The following is a 12188-nucleotide window of genomic DNA, read 5'->3' as shown; positions in this document are numbered from 1 at the left end:
TGTCTCTCTCCTCTCTGTTCTGCACCCCCCCCCATTTTCTCTCTGTTTTATCAAATAAAATAGAAAAGATGGCCACCAGGCGTCTCACCAGTGGTAAAACAGTGATGCATATGTCTCTTTCTCCCTCTCAATCCTCCTTTTCCCTCTCAATTTCTCTTTGTCCTATCAAATAAATAAATAAAAATTAAAAATTATTGAAAGAGAAGCTAGCTACATGTAGTTAATGACATTGGTATTATTTAGTGCAGAGCTGGGGGGTTTGGGGAGACAGTTTAGTGAAAGCATCAGGCAAATTGCAATGCTGAGTGCTGTGAAGATGAGACTTCTCATGGAAGGCCTCTCGGAAAGGTGGTATTAGATCAATCACAGACCCAAGTGAATAGGGGATGGATGGATGTGAGAAAGAGTTTGAAGACATTCCAGGTATCTCTATGAAATTATTTGCCTCTTTTTTATATTTATGATTAGTATTTTTTAATTTGACAGAACAGAGAGAAATTTATGAGGAAGGGGAGAGAGGGATAGACAGAGACATCTGCAGTACAACTTAATTGCTTATGAAGATTCCTCCCTGCAAGTGGGGACCCAGGGCTTGAACCTGGCTCCTTACACCCTTTAATTGTGCACTCAATCAGGTGCATCACTGCCCTTGCCTCTTTTTTTTTTTAAATGAAACATGAGCAATGGCTTGCCTTCTACTTAAAAATTCTAATACAAACAAATGAACAAAAACATAGTGCTTGATCATATTTTAAAACAAAGAACATTTATTTTATTTTCATATTTTATTTATTTATTATTAGAGACAGAGAAATTGAGAGGGGGAGAGAGAGAGAGGGAGAGAGACAGACAAACAGACACCTGTAGCCCTGCTTCACTACTTGTGAAGCTTTCTATCTGCAGGTAGGGACCAGGGGCTTGAGCCCAAGTCATTAAGCATTGTAATGTGTGCCCAACCAGATGTGGCACTACCCTGCCCCTTGGTATATTTTCTTAAAATTTTATTTATTTTTACTTTTATGAAAGAGATACAACACACACACACACACACACACACACACACAGAGAGAGAGAGAGAGAGAGAGAGAGAGAGAGAGAGACTGACTCCAGAACACTGCTCAGATCTGGCTTATGGTGGTGCTGGAGATTGAACTTGGGATGTCAGAGCTTCAGAAAAAAAAATGTCTTTTTTTTTGCATAACTATTATGCTATCTCTCCAGCAGAGGTAAACAGTCTTGTACATGTGATTTTGGAGGGAGAGCAGGTTAGAGGAGCAAAGTGAGTTGGAGATGCACTAAGCAAAAATATGGTCTGAGCCTGGGGTTGGGGAGTGGGGGATCTGGATGCCGCAGAACTGGTCTTGTGTTAGTAAGGCTGTGTCATCTTTGGAGCCCTTCCCAGTCTCTAGCTGTCATCAATTATAGGATGCTTGTGTGAAGGTGGGGTTGGTTGTGTAACCTCCTGGGTGGAGTAGCTGCCTTCAGCAGGGGCCAGTTCTTGGTAGAATTGGGTAGTGGTGCAGAAGACCTCACCAATGTGTCCTGGAACCCCACCTCCCCAGAACCCTATCCTGTTAGGAAAAAGGCAAAGACATGGGGTGTGGATGGGGGTGTGGACAGACCTGTCAATGCCCATATCCAGTGGAGAAGCAATTACAGAAGCCAGACCTCTAACCTTGTGTGCCCCATAGAGATCTTTGGTCCATATTCCCAGAGGGAAGAAAAATAAGGAATCTTCCAGTGGAAGGGATGGGATATGGTACTCTGGTGGTGGGAATGGTATGAATTGTACCCCTCTTATCCCACAATCTTGTTGATCATTACGAAATCACTAATAATAATAATAATAAAGTTGAAAATAAGAAAACACAAAGCAGAACTTGGACTGGAGTTGGTGTATTGCATCAAAGTAAAAGACTCTGGGGGTTCAGGTCCTGGAACATGATGGCAGAGGAGGACCTAGAGGGGGTTGAATTGTTATGTGGAAAACTGAGAAATATTACACGTGTACAAACTACTGTATTTTACTGATGACTATAAACCATCAATCTCCCCAATAAAGAAAAAAAAAAAGAATTGGATAGTGGTGTCATAAAATGTTGTTAAGCCAAAGCTGTTCTTAAGTGTTGGTGGATGGGGGTTACCCCCTGGTAAGAGTAAGAGGCGTCTAGGTGGGCACCTACAGGATTCTTGACTATGCTGGCCTTTTTTTAATTTCTTTTGTAATTTTTTTCTTTTGTTGCCCTGTTTTATCATTGTTGTGATTATTATTGTTGTTATTGATGTCGTCATTGTTGGATAGGACAGAGAGATATCGAGAGAGGAGGGGAAGACAGAGAGGGGGAGAGAAAGACAGACACCTGCAGACCTGCTTCACCACTTGTGAAGCAACCCCCCCCTGCAGGTGGGGAGCTGGGGGCTCAAATCGACATCCTTACATCGGTCTTTGCTCTTGGCACCATGTGTGCTTAACCCACTGCACTACCGCCCGACCCCCCCCTCCCCCCGACTGTGCTGGTCTTACAGAAGTGTTGATGGCTGGGGCCAGATGGTTGTGCGCACATATTACCAAGTGCAGGGACCTGGCTCTGCGCTCTGCTCTCCACCCGCAGGAGGCAAGCCTCATGAGTGGTGAAGTAATGCTACAGCTGCCTTTCTAGCTCCCTATTTCCCCCTTCCCTCTCAATTTTTCTGTCTCACAAAGTAAAAAAATAAGAAAGAAAGAAGAGAGAGAGATTAAGTTTGATGGCTGAAGAGCTTTATATAGATTGGTGGGAAGGGAGGGGCAGAAACAGTTGAAAATTTGATTACATGGTTGTTGAAATCATATAGCACATTCCCAAATGATGACTGTTTTCATACTATGGATTTACTGGTTTCTTTTATGCAACAGCTGCTTATTGCCATCCTGTCACATGCCCGGCATTAGGGCTGTTTATTTGGAACCTTGGCAAGCATGGCCCATGTCTTTAGTAAGCTCCATCCCTGTAAATGATGTACTTGTGGCAAATGCCTTGCCATTCAAGGCATCCCAAAGATGCTCAGCCCCGACTCTTAGAGCATTCACAAGCTGCTAGGATTGACTCGTTTCAAGGTATTGAAGGCAGCCATCTTTACTGAATAATTACTTGCGTATGATGTTTCCCCAAGGACTTAGCACAGCAGTTGGACTGTTTGAGGGAACCATGTAAATTTTTTACCTTCTGAGGTTGATTTCTTTTTCTTTTTCTTTTTTTTTTTCCCTCCAGGGTTATTGCTGGGCTCGGTGCCTGCACCATGAATCCACCGCTCCTGGAGGCCATGCCCCCCCTTTTGTGGTTATTATTATTGCCATTGTTGTTGTTGTCATTGTTGGATAGGACAGAGAGAAATGGAGAGAGGAGGGGAAGACAGAGAGAAGGGAGAGAAAGATAGACACCTGCAGACCTGCTTCACCGCCCGTGAAGCGACGCCCCTGCAGGTGGGGAGCCGGGGCTCGAACCGGGATCCTTATGCCGGTCCCTGCGCTTTGCGCCACATGCGCTTAACCCACTGCGCCACCGCCTGACCCCCCTGAGGTTGATTTCTTAGCAGAGACACTCACCTGTCTTGGTGCCACCCTGGCTGGTCTCATTTACCTACTGTGTATGATGTGCTGAGTGCTGACCCTGCACTGGTGATTATCCCTGTCCTCTCATTATAGTCCTCTGGTCATCAGGGAGGTTGCACTTCCGGTGGCCAGACAAACTCCCAAGGCAGTGAGAACCAACAAGTACTCTACCAGCAGGGATGTAAGTGAGCCCCTCTTGTCTCTGGCACTCAGAACGGGTATCAGTGCCTGTAGGTATTTTGCAGTTGAAGACTTGGTACTGTGATATCCCTACTTGGAAGTTAGGGGAAAACTAGACTCAGTTGGAATTCCTTAGAGGGATAACAGTTTGCACTTTACTCTATCCCAAGATTACTCTTCTTTGTTTGGAATCTTAATGCACTTTGGGGAGTTGATTTTTCATCCTGTTTACAGGGAGATCAGAGGAGGTTTGTTGTAAACAAACTCATTTGTTTGTTGCCAGTGGTAGGGACACTATGTAACTTTATTTCATTCAGCTGAATACTGTCTGGCTGAACAATTAGGGCAGAACTGAAATGAGCCTGATTTTCTTAGGTTTCCATATCCCTGTCAATGTGTCTTAGTTTTGGTCCACTTTCTCTGGATGATCTCATAAGCTTAACTTGATTCCATGATTTGAAACGAACCTCCCTGAGTCATTGCTTAAAAAAAATAGTGATATCTATGGAAAAATTGCTTCTGCTCTTTATTAAACCTGATATGTGGTCTTGGATTAATTGCTTACCCACTCTGGCCTATTTGTATTTGAAAGTTGAGAATAATGGTCCTAGCATCACTTTCAGTACCAACGTGTAAAGGTCTGTTTCGTCTTTTCTTTTCCTACACAACCTTTGCATATAACACTCAAACTCTCTTTTAATTCTTAGACTGAATCTGTGGAAATTACTTTAGTTTACAAAGGAGATATATTTCCTAGGCAATGTGTGGGTATTCGTGACTATAAATCTAGTTGGACATGTGAATTGTCATGTCAGGAATACTTATGGAAAGGTCTTCTACCGTGTAGCAGAGCACCATGGAACTATTTTCGTTACTTATTTCTTCTTGGGCAGACATTGGTAATGTGTCATTTAAATTTTTTTAAACTATTTATTTATTTATTTATTTATTTTCCCTTTTGTTGCCCTTGTTTTTTTATTGTTGTAGTTATTGTTGTTGTTATTGATACCGTTTTTAGATAGTACAGAGAGAAATGGAGAGGGGAGGGGAAGACAGAGAGAAGGAGAGAAAGACAAACACCTGCAGACCTGCTTTACTGCCTGTGAAGCAACCCCCTGCAGGTGGGAAGCTGGGGACTCGAACCAGGATCCTTATACAGGTCCTTGCGCTTAACCCGCTGCACTACCGCCCGACTACTGTAATATGTCATTTTTAATGGGACCTACTTGTTTTCTTTTAGCTTGTTTCAGTATTGCTTACTGGTGTTCATAAAAACTCCTTATTGTATTACATAAACAGTCTGTGTTTTTCAAATGTGTCTTCTCTCTTGACTATGAATGTATGCTGTATGCTTTGGGGAAACTTTCCCCCTTATATTGTCTTATGAACTGGCTGCTTAATTACATGTTGTATGTGGTGGTTGTCTAATCAGGAAGCCAAAATCAGTGAGAGCACTTATTTTTTATTTTATTTTATTTTATTTTATTTTATTTATTATTGGATAGAGATTGAAAAACAGAGATTGAGAGGGGAGGGGGAAATAGAGAGGGAGAGAGACAGAGACACCTGCAGCCCTACCTCATCACTTGTGAAGCTCTCCCCCTGCAGGTGGGGTCCAGGGGTTTGAACTTGGGTCCTTACGTACTACAGTGAGGACACTTAACCAGGTGTGCCACCACCTGGTCCCAGGAAGCCAAAATTACTTCAGAACTGCTAGCAAAAGAATCCACAACCTGTCTGCCTCCTCTGTCCTTTATGATACAGTGATGGATGGTGGAATCATCCACCTGCCTCTCTGACATGCAGCTGATAAATGAGGCCTGAGAATCTTCAGGGCCAGCCACTGACCGACGATTCAAATATCCCAAGTGTCTTTACAACAGTCGAAGCTCTGCCAAGCCACAGCCTGAAGATGTAGAAATAAGCTAGCTGCACTGGTCTTGCTGGAGCAGTAAAGAGGGTGCAGGTTGTTTTGCAGAATGATGCCTGTAGATTCACCTGTGGGGATAGGAGGGTGTGGTTAGCTCAGTGTGGTTACATGTTAGGACACAGACCAAATGGAGACTAATGGACTGGTGAAGGTCCTTGGGGTTTAATCACCAGACAGAAAATGAAAAATAGGAAATCTTGTAGGCATCAAGATGGTTGGAGACTGCTCCCTAGATCATGTGTACTTTAGCAACCCCCTTCTGAAGAAACATCCCCTAAAACAAACAGACCCACAAACACCTCCCTGAACATCAATGAGAAAAACTCAGCTGAACTCAAGGTGATGGTGACTGTCCTAAACTGTAACAGTCTAGATTAAAAAGCTCGGGTCACAGGAGAAACAGCAGCGTGTCTTGGGAGCTTGGCCCTCTGGGAATTTTACTGTGTGTGGAAAGTGGCCCCCTAGGGATGAGGTCTGGGAGTGTTGTGAGGAAACATTAAACCCAAGTGTTAGACTGAAAGATAAACTGTCCCAGGGGAAGCGTCCATCAAAGCAAACCAGCCTCAGATGTCCCAGAGAAGGATAAGGTGAAGGACCGGGGGCTTCTGGGGAACCCCTCCTCATCCCAATAGTAGCACACAGGGAGGTGGAGAGGACCCTGCAAATGGAGGGAAAAAGCTAAGCCTCCAGAGAATGAATGGACAAAAAGAGCAGAGAGATGCCTTGTGAGGGAAATGGGAGGGGGGCAGGAGAATGATTCTCCTAGGGGAGCAAGTGAGGTCATGTTAATATTAATGCCCAGCTTAGAGTCCCAGGGGCCCCACCTGCTAACACACAGGACAGCAGGCAATGACCTCAGAGTCCCCAGGGCAGGATGTCACCTGCACTCAGGTCCTATTCTTCCTCCATTCAATTCGTCATTCTCCCTTTCCCCCGTCCACCCCCCACCCCCGTCCAGCACATATACACTCTGTCCCCAAGGCCCCACTTGACATTCTTCTGCTGGGGAAGGTGAGATGAGTGGTCCTTTGTGGGCTTTGCTGCACCTTGTCATGTGGCATCTGGAGCCTTGCACAGGCTTTTAAAATGCATTCTCTCAGCATTGCTTCTTCAGAACCCTCTGTTCCCAAGGAGCTTTAGCAGTCTGGGTTAGGAGGGCAGGTTCACAGGTGCCATGCTGCCCCTCTTCTGTCACTGCTTCATAGGCCTGTTGTCTCCTTCCAGGTATCTACCTATGTCTTTCTTTTTGATCCAGAATTAAATTTTTTATTACATTTTTTATTTTTTTATTGCCACCTTTCCTACCTCTCCAGAGTCTTTTGCTTTGGTTCAATACCCGCCCCCCCAATCCCACCTCTGCCACATTCATGTTTTGCATTTTCCCTCTCTATACTTTTTTCTTTTCTCTCTCTCTCTCTCTCTCTCTCTCTCTCTCTCTCTCTTTCTTTCTTCCTTTTTTGGTATTATCTTTATTTATTGGATAGAGACAGCCAGAAATTGAGAGGGAAGGGGAGGTAGAGAGAGAGAGAGAGAGAGACAAAGAGACACCTGCAACACTGCTTCACCACTCACAGCTTTCTCCCTGCAGGTGGGGACTGGGGGGCTCAAACCTGGGACCTTGCACATTGTAACATGTGCTCCCAACCAGGTGCACTCATACCTGGCCCCTCTGTCCTTATTTCTTAAGGTGCACCTGTAAGTGAGATCATCTGGTGTTTTCTCTTCTCTTTTTGGCTATTTCACTTAACATGATGCCTTCAAGTTCCATCCAAGATGACACAAAGGAGATGACCTCATCATTTTTAATAGTTGAGTTTCATATATATATCACAACTTTCTTACCCACTCATCTGCTATTGGGCATCTGGGTTGTTCAAAAGTTTTGGCTATTATACATTGTGCTGCTGTGAACATAGGTATGCATACATCTCTTTGGATAGGTACTTTTGCTTTTTTTGGGTAAATCCCTAGGAGAGAACTTTCTTGGTCACAGCGTAGATTCACTTCTTGTACTCTGAGAAATCTCCATACTGCTCTCCACAAGAGCTGGACCAAGTTACATTCCCACCAGCAGTGCAGGAGGGTTCCCTTTCCCCCCCAACTTGTCAACACTTGTTTCTGTTCTTTCTCATGTAGAACAGGGCACCTTCCCTGTCCCCTCCTGTCCCTACTCACCCTATTGCCTGATTATTTGGTGCAGATAGATATTGGAAAAATCAACCCAGCTGTGGGTGAAGCCAGCCCTTTGTCCCAGTTTGCATTTCTTTGGGTCACACTGCCATACTTTCAGGGTTAATCTAGTGGGCTTGTACTACTTAGAAATCTCACCTGCTGTGGTCTGTACATTTTGTGTCCACTAACCATTTTGGTAAAACAAGAGATATTCTGTGACAGTGCTTTTCAAATGTGAGCATGTTTCAGATCAGCAGGTGATCTTGATAAAATGCAGAGTCTGGATTCCTTAAATCTGGGGCAGAACCTGAGATTCTGCTCTTCTCACAAGCTCCCAAGTGATATGGAAAGCCACCGTGGCTCCACTTTCCAGTAGTCAAATGCCAGATCCTTCCCTGCCTCCTTCATTCTGCCAGGAAATCATGATGGGCCTTTTGTTTCCCTGCTGTTGTTATGCTATCTATCCTCTGACAACATGCAACACTTAAGTACATGATGAAAATAAAGATAGTGTTTGTTCTAGCCCTACTTTAAGGACTTGGCTTATGAGCCACTTTGAAAAAGTGTCTAGCTGCCCAGTCCTCGCAGAGGGATCCTTTGGAACTTATCTTGATATCATTTTTTCTCAAGCAACATTGGCATGGCTTGTGTCCTTGTCAGACTTGCAGAGCCCCAGGCCCCACCCCACACTGACTTCAGTCTGTAGTAGGACCTGCTCATTAATGTGTGAGAGGCACACACAGGCCGCTGGAGATGGGAACTGCTGGCTGAGCCATTTAAGCAGGAAGCCCAGAGGAGGTACATGAGGTCAACAGGGAAAAGTTCCTTTGTCAACCTACCTTCCTCGGTCCTCGACCTCTATGTTGTTTGTGTTCTGGGGCTTCTTACAGAGAGAGGGAGATGCTTTTGCCCAGAGTATGAGCCTTCTTCAGATGGAAGTGAAACAGCAAAGCACAGGAAGACATGGGCCTGGAATGTGTTGACCCAGCCAGTGGCAACTGCAGGACTGGGTCAGGGTGAGTGGGAAATTGAAGAGGGGGGGTGAGAATTACTGAGGGGGGTGGTCAGAGGTGCACTTTAAACATCAAGGTGTGGCTGTGCTTGTTTGCTTGGAGTGATTCTTTTAAACACCAGAGACAATATCTCAGGGAGCAAAGCAGTGGGTAAATCAGCACCAAAGGGACCATGATATGCAGGGTAGCATCAGACTTTCAGCGGCGAACTTAATGTGGTATATAGGCAGGTGCTGACGAGCAGCAGGGCGCACCTGGACCTTACATAACGCCGTGATGCAGTGCTGCCTTGAAAAAGAAATCTTGCTGCAACTCCAAAGTAGCTGGGACAGTAAGCTTCATCTTTAAAGCAACCACTAACTTAGAAAAGCATATCAGACACCTGCTAGTCTATAACAAGGACTGGCAAGTGTTCTGCACATAGACAACAAACAGGTTTCTTTCTTTCTCCCTTCCTCCCCCCTTCCTTCCTTCCCTCCTCTCTTTCTTTCTTTCTTTCTTTCTTTCTTTCTTTCTTTCTTTCTTTCTTTCTTTCTTTCTTTCTTTTCTCTCCTCTGGTGCCTCACATATGAAAGTGTCTTTTGCATAACCAATGTTTTCTCTCCCACCCAATACAAGGTTCTTGTGCCAGTATGCTGGAAGTATTTATGAAAATTGGCACGAGTCAATTAGTGAGATGACAAGCTAACTCAGATGAGGGTACCTCTGAGATCAGAGCGGAAGAAGTCTTTTGAGTTCTTCTGTTTCTGTTTTGGTTGCTATCCTCTGGTCGTAGAGATCAGCATGGAAGTGTCACCCTATACTAGTATGACACTTACACTATGATTACCCTTATGACTTTCCCCAGTTTTGCTCAATGCAGACACTGGTCTGCCTTCTGAGTTTTGAAATGGCAGCAATTTTTATTCTTAGTGAGAGAGAGTCTGTTTTCCCATTTAAAAAAAATTCATTTAACAAACCTTCCTCAGGATGTTTGCATAATCAAATATAAATTTGCAAATGTTACTCTGGCTTCATATCTGCAAACCAGCAAAATGAGTTTGTTTCCAAACAGCCCTTGGAAAATATCCAGCACAAATGATTACTCAGTGAAAAGGAATTAATTCCACAGAAGAATAGAAATTGTTTATTAGCATTGCACGTCAACACCACAAGTGATCAATTTGGCAGAACTACTACTAAGAGATATGACAGTGGGAAAACATTTTGTGGGAGTTTCCTTCTTAGGAATGCCATGAGATACACTGGTTTTTATTTTCCAGTCCTTTTTTATTTTGTTTTATTTTTAATTGTTGTGGTGATGCATATTACCCGCTGTTTTAAAACTCCAGTGTCCATTTCTCTCAGTCCTCGCGATTTGCAGATGCTGCGAGAGTGATTGTGCATTACTTACATCTTACAGCAATTTGGGTGAGAGTCTCTCTTTTCATTTTCCAGCGTTTTATTTGTAGCTTTCGAGGAGTCACCGAGAGAATTCCAAAGTCATTTCCAACCTCAAACCTAGTTTTAATCTGTATTTTAATTGGACGTAGTACTTCTGTCTGAGAAAATGACTAGGGAAAGATCTTCCCAGAGACAGAATTGTTAGGAGGTAAACCTACAACAGCAAAGTACTTCTCCGTGCAGTCTCAGAGGTTATTGACTCACACCCACCAAAGAGGATCCTCGACTCAGTGAGCAGGAGAGTCTGTTTATCTCCCCAGAGGAACTGAGTGTTTAGATTTGCCAAAATGTTTCTCATATTATCCTGCACCTACTGGGTTCCTATTTCATTCTCTACATGAACGACAGATCCGCCATGCTGAGTCATATTAAGCATTACTTTATTTTCTCTGGCCTCAAGATATGCATGGGTTTGGGGAAAACCTGACTGTACAAGACCCATTTTCTTGTGGGGAGGAAGGGGGGCAAGCACAGCTTGAGTGCCCACTCTGTACTAAGCAGCGAGCTGGCCGCCCTCACCCTGAGTGAGAGAGCAGGTATGGCCAATGTGGAGACTGGGCGATTATGTAACATTTCCAAGGTGACTCAGCTAATAAGAACCTACCAGAAGCAGGACTTAAAAGAGGTCTTCTGACCCCATGTCTAGTTTTCCCGTTCCACAGTTCTAAAAGGAGGCTTTCACAAATTATAAAGAAATGGGCTGCTGTCTCTGACCTGCATTAGTTCTTTGAGTGTTGCTTTGGCAGGTTTCCTTGTGGCAAATGGATGTCTGTATTCACGCTTTCTTTCACCTCCCTGATTTAATCTGCTTGGGAGTTCTACTAGGGCTGAAAGTAGTACCATTCAATTATTTACTACTAGAACTGGCAGGGTGAGATTTGATAGATATGTTGGATGCTAGGCTTGGGAACTTGCTCTGCAAATCTCTAATGCTTTCTGTCTGTAAGAGGGTGAAGTAGGGGAATTGCATAGTTCATGGTCTCTTCCTTTGGAGAGAGTAGAGGCACATTTATACCTATCAAGATGAAGTAACAATTAGCTAAGATATGCAGAAGGGTGGGTATAGTGTTCTGCACTCAGGTGCTCAAACACATGTAGTTAAACGACTTCCAGGGGGAGAGCTATGACTGAGCTTGTGAGGTCAGGGGAGGCTTGATGATAGATGTGGTCTTAGGTCTTGCAAGATGGTGAAGCAGGTGGATGGAAGGGGGGGCAGTGGAGTGTGGTGGGGGTTGGTGGGGGCTACTGGATTATGAAGGATCTTCTCCATCAAGCTGAGGACTTTGGGTTTGTTCCTCTAGAATTAGGTAATGAACAGAATTGTAGTTCTGCAAAAGCAGTTCTTGTTCTCTCTGTATGGGATAAAATTGTTACTGAAGAGAAACCCTTGTAAACATTTGCGTTGGGTTTGGAAGGTGGCCAAAGTATCCATACTGTCAAGGTGAGGCCCATTTAAATTGCCTTAGGAAGTTAAATGAGGTGCAGGCTTCAACAACAATCATTCTCTCTTCCCCAAAGCTTGGAAGCTAAGGCCTGGGAATTAATCTTTAATTAGAGTTAAGGATGCTTAATTTTTATCCTCTTTATATTCATGATCTCTTTACTGCTCATGTAGGGACAAAGTAGGGGTTATTTTCTTTGATCATATTAAATTGAGTTATATGATATTTGTAATATTTTGGTAATGGGTAAGAATGCTCACAATTTCAGATGGTGTTATTTAATAACTTTTTTTCTTATTAGAAAGGGAGGGAGAAGACCCAGACACTCCTCTGTCATTTATGATGCTCTGTTTTTTGTGTTTGTCTGTTTCATTTTATCTGACTTTGGGGATTGAACCCAGGGCCTTGTGCAAGGGAGG

The 12188-nt window shown here is 43.9% G+C and overlaps 1 protein-coding gene across 2 annotated transcripts in view; it reads left to right on the top strand.

The window, feature by feature from the left end:
- Nucleotides 1-12188, top strand: part of DCLK3 (doublecortin like kinase 3) — a 62493-nt gene that overhangs the window by 15456 nt on the left and 34849 nt on the right. The window contains exon 1 of one of the 2 annotated variants that reach the window (XM_060180565.1): nt 3027-3187. The exons of the other annotated variant lie outside the window; for it this stretch is intronic. The gene's annotated coding sequence lies outside the window, so the exon portion shown is untranslated. Of the gene's footprint in view, nt 1-3026; nt 3188-12188 lie in introns of those variants that run through there. 2 annotated transcript variants of the gene reach the window in all.

This window comes from Erinaceus europaeus, chromosome 21 (genome assembly GCF_950295315.1).
Source record: "Erinaceus europaeus chromosome 21, mEriEur2.1, whole genome shotgun sequence".
Taxonomy (NCBI): Eukaryota; Metazoa; Chordata; class Mammalia; order Eulipotyphla; family Erinaceidae; genus Erinaceus; species Erinaceus europaeus.
This window is presented reverse-complemented; position numbering and strand designations above follow the sequence as displayed.